The sequence below is a fragment of the Myotis daubentonii genome, chromosome 19, assembly GCF_963259705.1.
Source record: "Myotis daubentonii chromosome 19, mMyoDau2.1, whole genome shotgun sequence".
In the NCBI taxonomy this organism is placed as follows: Eukaryota; Metazoa; Chordata; class Mammalia; order Chiroptera; family Vespertilionidae; genus Myotis; species Myotis daubentonii.
The window spans coordinates 2,633,518-2,650,162 of NC_081858.1; positions in this window are offsets into that span (position 1 = coordinate 2,633,518).

Sequence of the window (16,645 nt, forward strand, 5' to 3'; positions counted from 1 at the left end):
CTTTGAACATTTGTTCATATGTCTCTTGGCTTTCTGTATGTCTACTTTGGAGAAGTGTCTATTTAGGTACTTTTCCCATTTTTTAATTGGATTGTTTGTCTACCTTTTGGCTAAGTTGTATGAGTTCCTTATATATTTTGGATGTTAACCCTTTATCAGATGTATCATTGCCAAACATGTTCTCCCATACAGTGGGCTGCCTTTTTGTCTTGTTGGTGTTTTTTTGTTGTTGTTGTGCAGAAGCTTTTTATTTTGATATATTCCCATTTGTTTATTTTCTCTTTAGTTTCCTTTGCCCTAGAAGATGTATCTGTAAACATGTAGCTATAAAAGATGTCTGAGATTTTGTTGTCTATAATTTCTTCTAGGATTTTTATGGTTTCCCAACTTATATTTAAGTCTTTTATCCATTTTTAGTTTATTCTTGTGTATGGTATAAGTTGATGGTCAAGTTTCATTTTTTTTTTTTTTTGCCTGTATTTGTCCAATTATCCCAACACCATTTATTGAAGAGACTCTCTTGACTCCATTGTATGCTCTTGCCTCCTCTGTCAAATATTAATTGAGCGTAATGGCTTGGGTCAATTGCTGGGGTCTCTGTTCTGTTCCATTGGTCTATATGCCTGTTCTTGTGCCAGTACCAGGCTGTTTTGATTACAGTGGCTTTATAATATAACTTGAAATCTGGTATTGTGATTCCTCCAACTTTGTTTTTCTTTCTCAAGATTGCTGAAGCTATTTGGGGTCTTTTTTTATTCCATATAAATTTTTGGAGTGTTTGCTCTAGATCTGTGAAATATGCTGTTGAAATTTTAATGGGATTGCATTGCATCTGTAGATTGTATTGGGTAGTATGTACATTTTACTGATGTTCATTCTACCAATCCATGAACACAGTATATTCTTGCAGTTGTTTATTTCTTCTTCTATCTCTTGTTTCAACATCCTGTAGTTTTCTGAGTACAGGTCTTTTGCCTCCTTAGATAAGTTTATTCCTAAGTATCTTAATTTTTTTTTATTGCAGTGGTAAATGGGATTGTTTGTTTAGTTTCTCTTTCTGAGAATTCATTATTGGCGTATAAAAAAAGCCATTGATTTTTGGGTGTTGATTTTGTATCCTGCTACATTGCCAAATTCATGTATTAAATTTTTTGGTGGAGTCTTTAGGGTTTCCTATGTACAATATCATGTCATCTGCAAATAATGAGAGTTTTATTCCTCCTTTCCAATTTGAATGCCTTTTATTGCTTCTTCTTGTCTGATCGCTGTGGTTAGCACTTCCAGTACTATGTTAAATAAGAGTGGTGAAAGTGGACATCCCTGTCTTGTTCCTGTTCTTAGAGGAAATGGTTTTAGTTTTTGCCCATTGATATGATGTCAGCTGTAGGTTTGTCATATATGGTGGCCTTTATCATGTTGAGATATTCCCACTTTCCTGAGAGTTTTTATCAGAAATGGGTGTTGACTTTTGTTGAATGCTTTTTTTGGGTCTATTGATATGATCATGTGATTTTTGTCTTTCAATTTGTTTATGTGATTTGCGAATATTGTATCAGCCTTGCATCCCTGGAATAAATCCCACTTGATCATGGTGTATGATCTTTTTAATATATTGTTGGATGCGATTTGCTAATATTTTGTTGAGGATTTTAACATCTGTATTCATCATGATATTGGCCTTAATTCTCTTTCTTTGTAGTGTCTTTATCTGGTTTTGGAATTAGGATACTGCTGGACTCATAAAAAGAGTTTAGAAGTGTTCCTTCCTCTTGTATTTTCTGAAATAGTTGGAGGAGGACAGGTGTTAGTTCTTCTTTGAATGTTTGGTAAAACTGCCCTGTGAAGCCATCGGTACCTAGGATTTTGTTTTCTGGGAGTTTTTTTGTTTGCTTGTTTTTTTGTTTTTTTCTGCTTCTATTTTATCAGTTGTTATTGGCCCATTCAGGTTTTCTGATTCTTCCTGATTCAACTTTGGGAAATTGCATTTTTCTGGGAGTTTGTCCATTTCATCCACATTGATCAGCTTGTTGGCATATAGTTAGTTGTTCATAATATTTTCTTACAATTCTTTGTATTCCTGTGGTGTCAGTGGTTACTTATCCACTTTTGTTTCTGAATTTATATATTTGGGTCCTCTCTCTTTGTTTCTTGATGAGTCTGGCTAATGATTCATCAACTTTGTTTATTCTTTCAAAGACCCAGTTCTTGGATTCATTGATTTTTTGAAGTTTTTTTTGTTTTGTCTCTAATCTTTATTATTTCCTTCCTTCCACGCCCAGAGAGCCCTGGAGTGGCCGGATCTAATGTGAGCAGAGGAGGAAGAAGCTCCAGGTAACACCGTGCAATGCCAGCAGCCGGCTCTGATTCTGGGTCTGGCCAAGTCTAGTATCTCAGGGCGATGCTGGAGCAGCACGGGGCCACGTTGTTGTGGATCTGCTGGCAGAAGGGACTCAGAGCATTGGGCCAATGAGAAAGCACACTGAACCCCAAGAAACTTTTTTTTATTCATGAATTCACCCCTGGACTAAAGTATTTATCTCCTTGTTTGAATCACAGGATAGGAACTTTTTACAATTTTTCTTTTTCTCTATAGAAGATATTCTCAAAGAACCTATTGCATTTTTTCAGGTTGGACTGTTTCAACAAACATTTATCTTGTTTGTTGCCTATTCCATAAATATCATCTCCTTCGTGATACTGGGTGCCAGTGGCTGCGCCTGCGCCTGCGGCCCAGGAGAGGGACAAGCCGCTCGCCCCACGGTCCTGGGTGCCTGCGGCTGCGGCCTGGGCAAAGCCGCCCGCCTATAGTCCTCTGCAGCTGCAGCGGCCTGGGTGAAGCCGGCCTGGGTCCTGGGTGCCTGCGGTCGGCCAGAGGAAGGGAAGCCTGGGTCCCAGGTGCCAGAGACTGGCTGGAGGAGGGAATCCTGGGTCCTGGGTGTAGGGTGAGGCAGAGGCAGTTAGGGTTGATCAGGCCAGCAGGGGAGCAGTTTGGGGTGCTCAGGCAGGCAAGCAGAGGTGGTTAGGGGTGATCAGGCAGGCAGGCAGGCAGGCAGGCAGAAGGGTTAGGGGCAATCAGGCAGGTAGGCAGGAGAGCATTTAGGAGCCAGCAGTCCCGGACTGTTAGAGGCAGTCAGATATCCCCCGAGGGGTCCCAGATTAGAGAGGGTGCAGGCCGGGCTGAGGAAACCCCTGACCTCCCTGCATGAATTTTGTGCACTGGGCCTCTAGTATCTTAGTAAAATAGTAAGTAAAATAAAAAGTAAGTAACTGATACTCTGAAACCTAAGAATAAAAATACTTTCAATCCATAAAAACCATAATGGTCTGGCTGGGTCCCTCAGAGTTACATTCCACTTTAAGAATAAATGGCTCTGGCTGGTGGGCACATGGTACTATGTACAGATTCTGTAACTTAGAAATCCACACATGAAGCCTATATGCTCCAATGTCGCCCCAATAAAATTTAATAAAGAAAAAAATAATAATAAATGAGGAGGGTTAGAAGGCAGGAAATACTGAGATAGGAGATTACATATTTGGCTGTGCCAAATAGTCTCAAAGTTTCTACATAAACTTAATTTGTAGGTTATGAAATATTGGATTTAAAAAGTTTATGGATTTTAAAATAATTTCTTAGTGATTTATCCTCCTTCCCAGGTCCGTGGCGCGGAGACGGGCTCCGTTTCCTCCCGGATGGATGACCAGCAGCGGGAGGTTTTGGTTTGGTTTGGTTTTCACTCCTCATTTGCATATGGCGCTATAATCCCAGGCTCTGGACCAAGGGAGCAAGAGAGGAGACCGGAAGGTTCAAAGGTGCAAACGAGCCTTTTCTTCGCTTCGTGGATCAGTCAGAAGAGGCGGTTTGTGCCGGGGTCCAACCCCAGCGGGTCCAGGGGTCCCCAAAGGTGTGGACAGGGTCGGCGAAGAAGGAATGACACGGAGACAGCATTCAGTTGATCAGCAGCCTAGCCAGGATCTCCAGCCAGGATCTCCAGCCAAGTTCTGGTCTGGATCTCCAGAGAGGTTCTGCTTCGGATCTCCAGCGAGGTTCTGTAGCCATGTTTCCTCGCTAGGTTCTTCAGCCAGGTTCTGTCCAGGTTCTCCAGCCAGGTTCAGTCACCAGGTTCTAGTCAGGTTCTCTTGCCAATTTCTGTAGTCAGGTTCAGTCCAGGATCTTTTGCCATGTTCTCTCCAGCGAAGTCCTTCTGTCTCTAGAGAACGTTCTGTGTAGGTTCTGTGCCTAGGTTCGGTCTCTCTTGGTCCTGTCTTCTAAGTCCTGTCTCCTAAGTTCTGTGTTCTAAGTTCTGAGTTTTTCTGCCTTGTTACGACTGTATTTATATCAGTTGATTCAATCCTATCAATCTCTATTACAAAGGTTAGGGCGTTTCTTATCTCCATTCCAGGGAGTAAAGATTATGCAGCTTAAGCATGATTGTTTGTAGTTAAAGTGATTAATTACCCGACTGACACTTAGTTAAGGGGTTTTATTCCCTCCCTAACTTCAGGGGGAAATCCCTACCTGGGGATTCAACCTTTCTCAGAGAGGTGACCTTGGTTAAAACACAGCGCCAAGAAGGTGAGCAAACATATTAAGAACCGTATGCCATATATGCCACCTCCCTTGAAACAGCAAGGATTGACCGGCTCCCGGCAGGTTTGCTGAATGAAGGTGGACACCCCAGCGGGAGCGGAGCGGGGGGACCCCCACCACTGGGGCGGTTGAAGCCCCAGACTGTACAGGTACCTTGTGAAAAAGTTACTGCTTATAAAGAGAACGCTGATAAATTACAAAGGGCAAATGTAACCAAAATTGATGTGTCAAGTTACGTCTTCATATTCAATGGAACATTAAGAATTAGTGGAAAAGATCCAAAATTGTTACTTAGATTTTCAAAATGTAAATAATTATTTTTGAGTGAGTAATGCATGCACAGAGGGTAAAACTTTAAAGATTTTTAAAACTTTTATTGGAAATACCTATTGTCTTTTCACATCCCATTAGTTATTGGAATGCAAAGTTCGCTTTCTTTTAAAAGCAGGCCCCTCGTGAAATACAAGTTAGCCTGTCCGATGCCAGGCCTGGGATGGAAGGCCAGCACTCTGCCCTGCGGTGCGGCTCTAGAAGGTGGAATGACACCGGGAGTGAGCAGTGAGCAGGTGAGGGTGACCCTGTGACCCATTGCACAGAGCAGGGACCGAGGCCGAGAAATAAGATGCAATTTAGACAGTCACTTAGGCGGACACTAGAGAAACCCAGTTTGGAAAGCCAGCTCACCCCTCTGCGTGCACCAGCTGCTTCCCTTCCTTGGCTCCTTGCCCAGGCCATTTCCTTGGACAGGGAGGACCCTGCAGCCCGGGTCGGGCCGCTCACCGCTCACCGATTGCTCAGCACCTGCCTACAGAGGCAGCAGGGTTCCGGCTGAGGCTCAGGATGGTTTTGGTTTGGGGGGAATCGGGTTCCTGTTGGCGAGCAGCACATTGAGACCTTTGTTCCCAGCGGGTCGCGTTTCCTCCTGGTGGTTGAGTTCTCCCAATCGCAGACTTGATCTCTGGGTCCCAGGGAGGGGGGTCAGTAACTGAAGAACACACAAAGTTGCAAACTATTTACTCTTGATAAGAGAACCTGAAAGGAAGTTAACTTTTTACTCATTCTCTTCTTAAAGAATTAAATCTTTTCAAGATCCAGCACCGAGGTGCTTGACAAAGTTTGTTACAAAGACCAAATGTGAAGATTTTAAAACTCTTCCCCCTCCCCCCCAGCAGGAATGGGGCAGCTCTCCCCCTCTCCACTTGCCTAAGCTCTCAGAGGAGCTGCCTCCTGCGGCCTCCTCACCTCTGCACTCGGCCTTTCTGTGCCTGCGCCCCTGGCTGAGCTCGGGAAACCAAAACTGAAGGCCAGGTGCAGGCACATCACCGTTCTGCTAAAATAAAAGACTGTGAGGGCAGGTGACGAGGTAAGTGCTGGAGCTGGGGCTGTGGAGAAAGGCCCGTTGGCCCTAACTTCCTTCTCCCAAGAGAGGGATGCCAGAGGTGCCTCTCCCATCGAATGTGTGGTCCTTCTTGTCAGTACTCCTGCTCTGCTCCAGGCAACACATTTATTTTTTCTCCTTTTAATCTTTATTATTGAAAGTATTACATAGGTCCTCCTTTTCCCCCCATTAACCTCTTCCAACCCTCTCCCATCTCCCCCTACCCCACAGGCCCTCACCATCCCAAAGCCTGTGTCCACGGGTTATGCATATGTGTACATAGTTCATTGGTTGATCTCTTACCCTGCCCATCCTCCCCCGCCTTCCCTCAGAGGTTTGACAGTCTGTTCGATGCTTCTATGTCTCTGGATCTATTTTTGTTCAACAGTTTATGTTGTTCATTAGATTCCACAAATGAGGGAGATCATGTGGTATTTATCTTTCTCTGATTGGCTTATTTCACTTAGCATGATGCTCTCCAGGTCCATCCATGCTGCTGTGAATGGTAAGAGTTCTTTTCTTTTTTTAATTTTACAGCAGCATAGTATTCCATTGTGTAGATGTACCACAGCTTTTCATCCACTCATCTATTGATGGGCACTTAGGCTGCTTCCTGATCTTAGCTATTGTAAATTGTGCTGCTATGAACGTAGGGCTGCATATGTCCTTTCTGATTGGTGTTTCAGGTTTCTTAGGATATATTCCTAGAAGTGGGGTCACTGGGTCAAATGGCAGATTTATTTTTAATTTTTTGAGGAAACTCCACACTGTGTTCCACAGCGGCTGCAGCCGTTGCATTCCCACCAGCAGTGACCAGGGTTCCAAGTCAACAAACGACAAGTGCTGGCGAGGATGTGGAGAACGCGGGTCCCTATAGTTCCTGCTCCTGGCCACACGTTCCTACAACTCCCGTCCCGCAGGCAGTCTGGTTGGAGCCTCTATGATTCCATGAGGCTCTAACTGCCTCGACCATTTAGAGGAGAACTGGGTGTGTTCTAGAAGCTGTGCTGTGGGCGATCACAGCCCCGAGCACGCTCACTTATTAACAGCTCGTGCTGAGCTATTTCTCCTCCAAAGGAAGATGGGGCCAGAGCTGTGCTGGGCATGTACCCCCATGTTTGTCTCCACCCCTTTTGGTACCTGTTACTAACCTACTTGGCTCCTCCCACTTTCAGCAAAACAAAGACATGAAAGAGAGCAACCATCAGGGAGGACCATTGCTCTCCAGGCTTTCACCCAAGGAAGCATCACCAAAATTACCCAGGCAACGTGGGTAGGGCACCCCGGAGAGGAAGGTCCTCGGGTACATGCCATGGTGGTTTCTTACAGGGGCAAAGGTATTTGTTATCCAGGGCGCTGCCGGGCTTTCTGCTCCCTGGTGTGCAGAGCTAATGCTAAAAGCTAGGACATCCTGGTAACCCTGGCCTGGGCGTAGGTGTGGCCCCATTGCCCCACATACCCACTAGCTATTTGGTCTCAGGTGGTTAACTTAACCCCTTTCTTTCGTGTGTTACAATTTTATCATTGGATGTAACCTTGTCCAAAAGTCTGTGTCTGGCAACTGTGCCCAGGCCACAGAGAACGGCAGAGATGCCCGGGGAGGGGGCTCAGCCCCAGAAGACAGGCGGCTGTCACTGCTCTTACCTCCCGCTGTCCAAAGAGGCTTTACAGTGGCGTCTGCTCTGGAGCAGGTCCCTCACACTTGAGGATCAGGGTTACACCAGCCTCTCTTGGTCCCTAAAAGGAGGAGGATTTCTGGCTAATAGCTTGACCAGTTATGTGAACGAAAAGCTGTCTTTAAACTTGGCATCTCTTCAGCCAGAAACAAACGTATCATTCATCCTGGACTGCCCTGAAGTGAGTAGAGAATGACTGTAATTTAAGGAGATGGTCCTCAAGTAAAGGAGCCACTTGGTAAATTTCAAGGGCTGCCTTGTTTGGGCTCTGCACCCCCTCCCCCCTTAATATTCTTCTCCAACCCTGCGTTGTTGGACAGTTTATCGCATTGGGCTCTACCTGGTACAGTTTGCTTCATCTGCAGCAGGGGCTGCGTCGGGGACTAGCTCAGTGCTGGCAGCGGGCTGCGTCCCCACCAGGGCCTGCGGGTGGGCGGGCGGCCGAGCAGTGGATGCAGCCCCCTGTGTGGCTCCAAACTCCTGGCCCGCTGGGTGGTGCCTGGCGGTGCAGTGTAGCCAGCAGGGTGAGCAGGTGGTTTCTGGCGTATGAAGTGTAAGGCCCATCTCCTCTATCCTCTCGGAGGGCCTCTCTCCACTCCACACGTCTTCCCACTGGTGACTTGCTGCGGTTCTCAACCTGTGGGTCGCGACCCCTTTGGCAGTCGAACGACCCTTTCACAGGGGTCGCCTAAGACCATCCTGCAGATCAGATATTCACATGACAATTCATAACAGTAGCAACATGACAGTTATGAAGTAGCAACGAAAATAATTTTATGGTTGGGTCACAACATGAGGAACTGTATTTAAAGGGCCAGAAGGCTGAGAACCACTGGCTTAGGGGCTGGGTAGAGGGGCGGCAGTAGTGAGCGCTGCCTGAGTCTGACTCTTCCATCCAGACCACGCAGGAGTGACCGGAAGCCCTGGCGGGGTCCTGAGCCCTGGGCTCTGCCAGGCTGACCCTCGCCTCTGACCGCGTCTGCAGCAGGACTGCTGGTATATTCCTTAAAAAGGCTGCTGCTGAGAGCATGCCCAGCTGCCCGGGGCCCAGCGGAGTTCCTCCCACAAAGCGCTGCCGGCCAAGTGGATGGCTTCATGCCCAGTTTAAGGGCCAGTTCCGGGGATCGGACTTGGAGCGCGAGGACTTGGGGAGGCTCCAGAGCCCGGCGTCTCTTTGCCACCCCAGCCTGACCTGCCACCCCGACCCAGGAGCTGCAGCGGCCCCAGCCTGTGGTCCAGGGGCTGCCGGCGGCCACCCCAGCGCCCGGTGCCCACTGCCTCCGCCGGGCAGCCTTCTCCGCCCACCGCTCCTGCTTCCTGCCGCCCTGGCCAGGGCGCCCCCAGCAGCCTCCCCCCTTCCCCACTCCCCCCCTCCTGCGTGGTCGGTCCGCTCCTTGGTCTGTGTGCAGATGCTGCTGTTACTGCGGAGAACTTCCGTCTTGCGGGGTTGGCCCCGGGGCGGTCCCCCTGGCTCCACAGGCCCTGCTGCAGGTCGCTGGGTTGGATGAAGGCAGAGACTGGCTCCTCGCAGTCCCCCAGGGCGGGCGCCAGGGCAGCGCGGGCAGAGGTTTCTCTCCAGGCCTCCTCCTGGGCGGGCAGCGGCCGCCTCCGGCCGGGCCCTCACGTGGCGTTTCTCTGTGCACAGGCCTCCCTGTGCCTGTCTCTTCTTATAGGGACACCACTCCTGTGGCTGAGGCTCCCAACCTAAACCTTCATCAATCGATTGCCCCAGGGCCCGTCCCCAGCACAGCCACGCTGGGATCCATATGCTGGCTTAGGCTCCGGGAGATGCAAGTCAGTGTGGAGACGTTTGCAGTGTAGACAGTGCGGCCTCTCCCAGTGCCGTGACCTCCCGAGCAACGATGTGAGCGCGTCACACACAGGAGGCAGGCGTTTTGGACACGCGCTTCCACTCTCAACACCCCCTCCCCCCCCCACCTCCCAGCCGCCTACACAGGCGGCCGGACTCACCGGCAGGGCCTGTGTTCCCATCCCCGTGAGAGGGGGAAGGAGAGGAGCGGGGTCTCCAGGTTAAGCTCGCAGACCTGCCCAGGCGGCCCTCGCAGCAGGTGCAGGATCTGCCAAAGGGACTGCCCACACCCTCAGGTGCCAGCCAGTTTCATGTTGTTTGATGACTTAAAATGCATTTAAAACAGTTCATTTGAAAAGTGGGAAGATGGATATGGACATCTATATATGGACATCTATATGATATACATATGTGTGTGCACATGTGTTAAGTGTGCGTGGAAGTATTTTCTTTCATATGAGCTTTGAGAAGGTTACAGCGGCTCACAAGTTAAATCAGATGCTGGAGAAAAGGCCATCGGAGTTGGTGGCTAAATTACTGTTGGTGAGGCCAGGCTACTGTGCCATGGAGCCAGGCCTCCAGCGTGAGGCACTGAGTGACGTTAATGATAGCCACATTGAATGAACAGTTACTTTAGTCAATTGTTACTGTAACTCTTTGTGGTGAGTATCCTATTATCCCTATTTCATAGATGGAAACAGGCACAGTTTTCTCAAGGTCAAAGCGACCACCTCTCTGAGCAGTTCACCTGGATTCTACTCTTGAGCTTTTGGGATTTTCATGTTGAAACTACTTTTTAAAATGTATCTTTACCTTTGAAAGTATTACACACATCCCCTTTGTTTTTTGTTGCCCTTTTTCCCATTCACCCCCTCCTACTCTCACCCACCTCCCTCAAGCCTTCACCACACTATTGTCTGGGCCCATGGACTATGCATACAAGTTCCCCTGTTAACCTCTCCCTGACCCATCTTCCCTCTGAAATTCATCAGTCTGTCCCATGCTTCTAGGTCTATGGATCTATTTTGTTCATGTTTATTTTGCTTATTAGATTCCACATATGGGTGAGATCATGTGATACTTGTCTTTCTCTAATGGAATTATTTCACTTAGCATGTTACTCTCCAATCCCTCCATATCTGACTCAAAGGGTAAGAGATTCTTTCTTTTAATAGCTGCATAGTATTCCATGGTGTAGATGTACCACAGCTTTTTATTCACTCAACTGCTAATGGGCACTTGGGCTGTTTCCAGATCTTAGCTTTGTAAATTGTGCTGCTATGAACATAGGGGTGCATACATTACTTCTGGTTGGTGTTTCAGGTTTTTTTTAAGATCCATTACTAGAAGTGGGATGACAGGGTTGAATGGCAGTTCCATTTTTAATTTTTTGAGAACTCCATACTGTTTTCCACTGTGGCTGCACCAGTCTGCCTTCCCACTAGCAGTGCGCAAGGGTTCCCTTTTCTGCACATCCTCACCAGCACTTCTCAATTGTTGATGATAAACATGCTGACAGGTGTGAGTTGATACCTCATTGTTGTTTTAATTTGCATCTCTCTGATGACCAGTGACTTTGAGCATTTTTTCATATGTCCCTTGGCCTCTGTATGTCCACTTTGGAGACGTGTCTATTTAGGTCCTTTGCCCATTTTTTAATTGGATTGTTTGTCTCCCTTTTGTTAAGTTGTATGAGTTCTTATATATTTTAAATGTACATTGCCAAATACGTCCTTCCATGCAGTGGGCTCTCTTTTCACTTTTTTATTTCTTTTGCTGTGCAGAAGCTTTTTATTTTGATGTAGTCCCACTTGTTTATTTTCTCCTTAGTTTCCTTTGCCCTAGGACATGTATCTGCAAATATATTGCTATGAGGGATATGTGAGATTTTGCTGCCTATGGTTTCTTCTAGGATATTTATGGTTTTGCAGCTTACATTTAAGTTTTTTATCCATTTTTAGTTTATTTTTGTGTACGGTATAAGATGGTGGTCTAGTTCCTTCCCTCCCTCCCTCCCTCCCTCCCTCCCTCCCTCCCTCCCTTCCTTCCTTTTTCTTTTTTTGCATGTATTTGTCCAATTTTCCTAACACCATTTATTGAAGAGATTGTCTTGACTCTAATGTATCATCTTGTCTCCTTTGTCAAATATTAATTGAGCGTAATGGCTTGGGTGGATTTCTGGGGTCTCTGTTCTGTTCCATTGATTTATATGCCCATTCTTGTGCCAGTACGAGGCTGTTTTGATTACAGTGGCTTTATAATATAACTTGATATCTGGTATTGTGATTCCTCCAACTTTATTCTTCTTTCTCAAGATTGTTGTAGCTATTCGGGGTCTTTTTTGGTTGCATATAACTTTTTGGAGTGTTTGTTCTAGATCTGTGAAATAGTTGTTGGTATTTTAATAGGGACTGCATTGACTCTGTAGATTGCCTTGGGTAGTATGATGTTGATTCTACCAATCCGTGAACACAGTATATTCTTCCACTTGTTTGTATCTTCCTCTATCACCTTTTTTTTTTTTTTTTTTTTTTTAACATCCTATAGTTTTCAGAGTACAGGCCTTTTACCTCCATGGTTAAGTTTATTCCTAAGTATCTTAAATTTTTTGTTGCAATGGTAAATGGGATTGTTCAGTTAGTTTCTCTTTCTGAGAGCTCATTATTAGTGTATAAAAAAGCCATCAATATTGTATCCTGATACATTGCCAAATTCATTCATTAAATCTAGTAGTTTTTTGGGGTCTTTAGGGTTTTCTATGTACAATATCATATCGTCTGCGAATAATGACAGTTTTACTTCCTCCTTTCCAATTTTGATGCCTTTTATTTTTCCTTCCTGTCTGATTGCTGTGGCAAGGACTTCCAGTACTATGCTGAATAAGAGCGGTGAAAGCAGACATCCCCGTCTTGTTCGTTCTTAGGGGAAATGGTTTTAGTTTTTGCCCATTGAGTATGCTATTGTCTGTATGTTTGTCATATTGGCCTTTATTAGGTTGAGGTGTGGTTTCTCCATTCCCACTTTTCTGAGAGTTTTTATCAGAAATAGGTGTTGGATTTTGTTGAATGCTTTTTCTGTGTCAATTGATATGATCATTTGAATTTTGTCTTCCAATTTGTTTTTGTGATGTATCACGTTTATTGATTTGTGAATATTGTACCATTCTTGCATCCCCAGAATAAATCTCACTTGGTCATAGTGTATGATCTTTTTAATGTATTGTTGGATTTGATTTGCTAATAATTTGTTGTTGATTTTAGCATCTATGTTCATCAAGGATATTGCTCTATAATTCTCTTTCTTTTAGTGTCTTTATTTGATTTTTGGAATTAGGATAATGCTGGCCTCATAAAAAGAGCTTGGAAATGTTCCTTCCTTTTGGATTTTTTGGAGTAGTTTGAGGAGGATGTGTTAGTTCTTATTTGAATGTTTGGTAAAACTCCCCTGTGAAGCAATCCAGACCAGGACTTTTGTTTGCTGCGAGTTGTTTTTAATTTTTATTTTTTATCACTGCTTCAATTTCATCAGTTGTTTATGTTTCAAGCTTTCTGATTCTTTTTGTTTGAGTTTTGGAAGATGGTATTTTTCTAGGAATATGTCCATTTCATCAAGGTTGTTCAGTTTGTTGGAATATAGTCTTTCATAGTACTTTTCTTTTTCTTTCTCTCTCTCTCTCTCTCTCTCTCTCTCTTTTTTTTTTTTTTACAATCCTTTGCATTTTTATGGGGTCAGTTGTTACTTTGCCTCTTTCATTTCTGATTTTGTTTATTTAGGTTCTCTCTTTTTGTTTCTTGATGAGTCTGGCTAAAGGTTCATCAATCTTTTTTATGTTTTCAAAGAACCAGCTCTTGGTTTTATTGATCATTTGTATTGCTTTTTAGTGTCCATGTCATTTATTTCCACTCTTATTTTTATTATTTCCTTCCTTCTACTTTCTGTAGGTTTTTCTTATTGTTGTCTTTCTAATTCTTTAAGTTGTAGGGTTAGATAGTTTATTAGATGTTTTTCTTGGTTTTTTTTTTTTTTTTTTTTTTTTTTTTTTTTTTTTTTTTTGAGGTAGGCCTATAGTCCTATGTATTTCCCTTCCAGGACTGCTTTCACTGTGTCCCAGAGGTTTGGGGATGTTATGTTTTCATTTTCATTTGTTTCCAGGAAGTTTTTCATTTCTTTCTTGATCTCTTTGGCAAGCCATTCATTGTTTAAAATTATTCTATCTAGCCTCCATGTGTTTGAATGTTTCTGAGTTTCGTTATTGTAGTTGATTTATAATTTCATGCTATTGTGATCTGAGAAGATGCTTGATGTGATTTCAATCTTCTTTTTTAAAAATATATTTTATTGATTTTCACAGAGAGGAAGGGAGAGGGACAGAGAGTCAGAAACATCGATGAGAGAGAAACATCGATCAGCGGCCTCCTGCACACCTCCCACTGGGGATGTGCCCGCAACCAAGGTACATGCCCTTGACTGGAATCAAACCTGGGACCCCTCAGTTCGCAGGCTGACGCTCTATCCACTGAGCCAAACCGGTTAGGGCCAATCTTCTTTTTTAAATATATTTTATTGATTTCAGAGAGGAAGGGAGAGGGGGAGAGAGAGAAACATCAATGATGAGAGAGAATCATTGATCAGCTGCCTCCTGAATGCCCCCTACTGGGGATCAAGACTGCAACCCAGGCATGTGCCCTTGATCAGAATCTCACCCGGGTCCCTTAGTTCACAGGCCAACACTGTCCACTGAGCCAAACTGGCGAGGGCTGATTTCAATCTTCTTGACCTTGTAGAGACTTAGTTTGTGTCCTAACATGTGCTCTATCTTTGAAAATGTCCCATGTGCACTTGAGAAGAATGTATATTCTGTAGCTTTGGGGTGAAATGTTCTGTAAATGTCAATTAATCTATCTGATCTAGAGTGTCATTTAGGATCACTGTTTTTTTGTTTGGAAGATCTATCCAGTGATGTCAGTAGGTGTTAAAGTCCCCTACTACTATAACTGTATTGCTGTCCATTTTTCCTTAAAATCTTCTATGAGATATATATATATATATATATATATATATATATATATATATATGCTAATTAGACCGGGAGACCTTCCGGATGTCCTTCCAGACAAAGCCATGGTGGTGGGACTGAGGCAGAAGTTATTAGGGGCCATCAGGCCAGCAGGGGAGGGCAGTCGGGGGCAAGCAGGCCAGCGGGGGGTGGGGGAGTTGGGGGTGATCAGGCCAGCGGGGGGGGGGGGCGGCAGATGGGGACAAGCAGGCTGGCAGGGGGGGAAGTTTGGGGTGAGTAGGCTGGCAGTGGGGGGCATTTGGGGGTGAGCAGGCCAGCAGGTGAAGGCAGTTGGGGGTGATCAGGCCGGCGGGGGGGGACAGGTGGGGGCGGTCAGACCAGCAGGGTGGGCAGTTGAGGGTGAGCAGGCCAGCAAGGGGGGCACTTGGGGGTGATCAGGCCAGAATGGGGGGCAACTGGGGGCAATCAGGCCAGTAGGCAGAATGGTTAGGGGCAATCAGGCAGGCAGGCAGGTGAGCGGTTAGGTGCCAGCAGTCCTAGATTGTGAGAGGGATGTCCAACTGCTGGTTTAGGCCCAATCCCTAAACCGGCAGTCGGACATCCCCCAAGGGGTCCCAGATTGGAGAGGTTGCAGGCCGAGCTGAGGACACCTTCCCCGCACATGAATTTCATGCAGTGGGCCACTAGTGTGCATATAAAAGGGATTCAAAACACCTACTTCTTAAGCATTAAAGGGGATTATGGTTTAAATTTGGAGACTAGATCAAACTCATGAGAAATTATCATACAGTAACGAGCAATTTATACTAAGTCCTAAACAATCACACAAGTCCAATGGTTCTCAAATAATGTGCATCAGAATCAGCCATTAACTTATGCTTCTCAGGCTTTATTCTTGGAGATTTTCAGTTTGGGCTTTTGCAACTGGGTCTTTTAACAAGCTCCAAGTCCAATAAAGAACAGTTGGTGAAGTTGGTAATCTGAGAAAGAAGAAGATCACTGAGACCTCATGGAAGACCCAACACTGAGGACAAGGGGGAGGAGGCAAGTTCATGGAGCGAAGGCAGCCAATCAGGGATTTTAACAGGAGGAAGTATTCATTGGGTAAATGCCTGGAGGGTGTACTGGGCTGCATATCAGGGCGCACTGTACTGTCTGTTCCTGGAACAGACAGATAGGAAGGTACTGACATCAGGTCAGGCCTTGAGATATGGTCTCATGGTTCCTCCTCAATAGACTGTGCTCTCTGTTCCCGGAGAACATAGATAGGAAGGTGATTATGCTATACTGTGTCGGGAACAAATTGTGTAAACAAGGCTTTGTAACTTTGTAGTTTTTGCAAATAAATAGGCTGTAACGCTTGCAGTCATTGCTGCAGTTCATCCTTTGCTTTGATGGAGTGCTGGGACTGCAGATAGCTGGCCAGCTTAATAAAGGTTCCTAAATTTAAATTCTGAGTCGGTGGTCTATCTTGCTGAGCCAACCCATAACAAGGGCTGTAGATTAATTCTACCTTGTGAGAGAGGGAAGATAAGACTGGTTTAATTCTTTCAGACAAGGGACTGGATAGAGAAAGTGATGTGTTAGAGAGGCAAGTGTAGGTCTTGGATCTTCATTTAGACACTCAGCTAATGAAGATCCTTAAGATAAAGATGGGGGATGTTGGTGCCTATGTTCTTTTATTTACAAATATATTTTCATTGATTTCAGAGAGGAAGGGAGAGGGAGAGAGAGATAGAAACATCAATGATGGCAGAGAATCATTGATTGGCTGCCGCCTGCATGCCCCACACTGGGGATTGAGCCCACAACCCAGGCATGTGTCCTGACCGGGAATTGAACCATGATTTCCAGGTTCATAGGTCATTGCTCAACCACTGAGCCATGCCAGCCAGGCGATGGCTATATTATTTCCCCCTCCTTGTCTGCTTAGAAAAGTATCTGATTCCTAGCACCGTGCTCGGTGCACTTTAAACAAAACACTAAGAATTGCCAATTCACTTATGTCCCCCAAAGGAACTCACTTACCCAGAGGAAGCCTGAAAAATGATCATGTAAAATGTTATGCTTTTAAGAAGGTCCCTTATATCTCTCAGAGAGTCAATATTGTCTATTATGTCAGTTCCTATCTGCTGTCTTTACTTTAAGCTAGTTATAGTTCTATTTAGTTGAA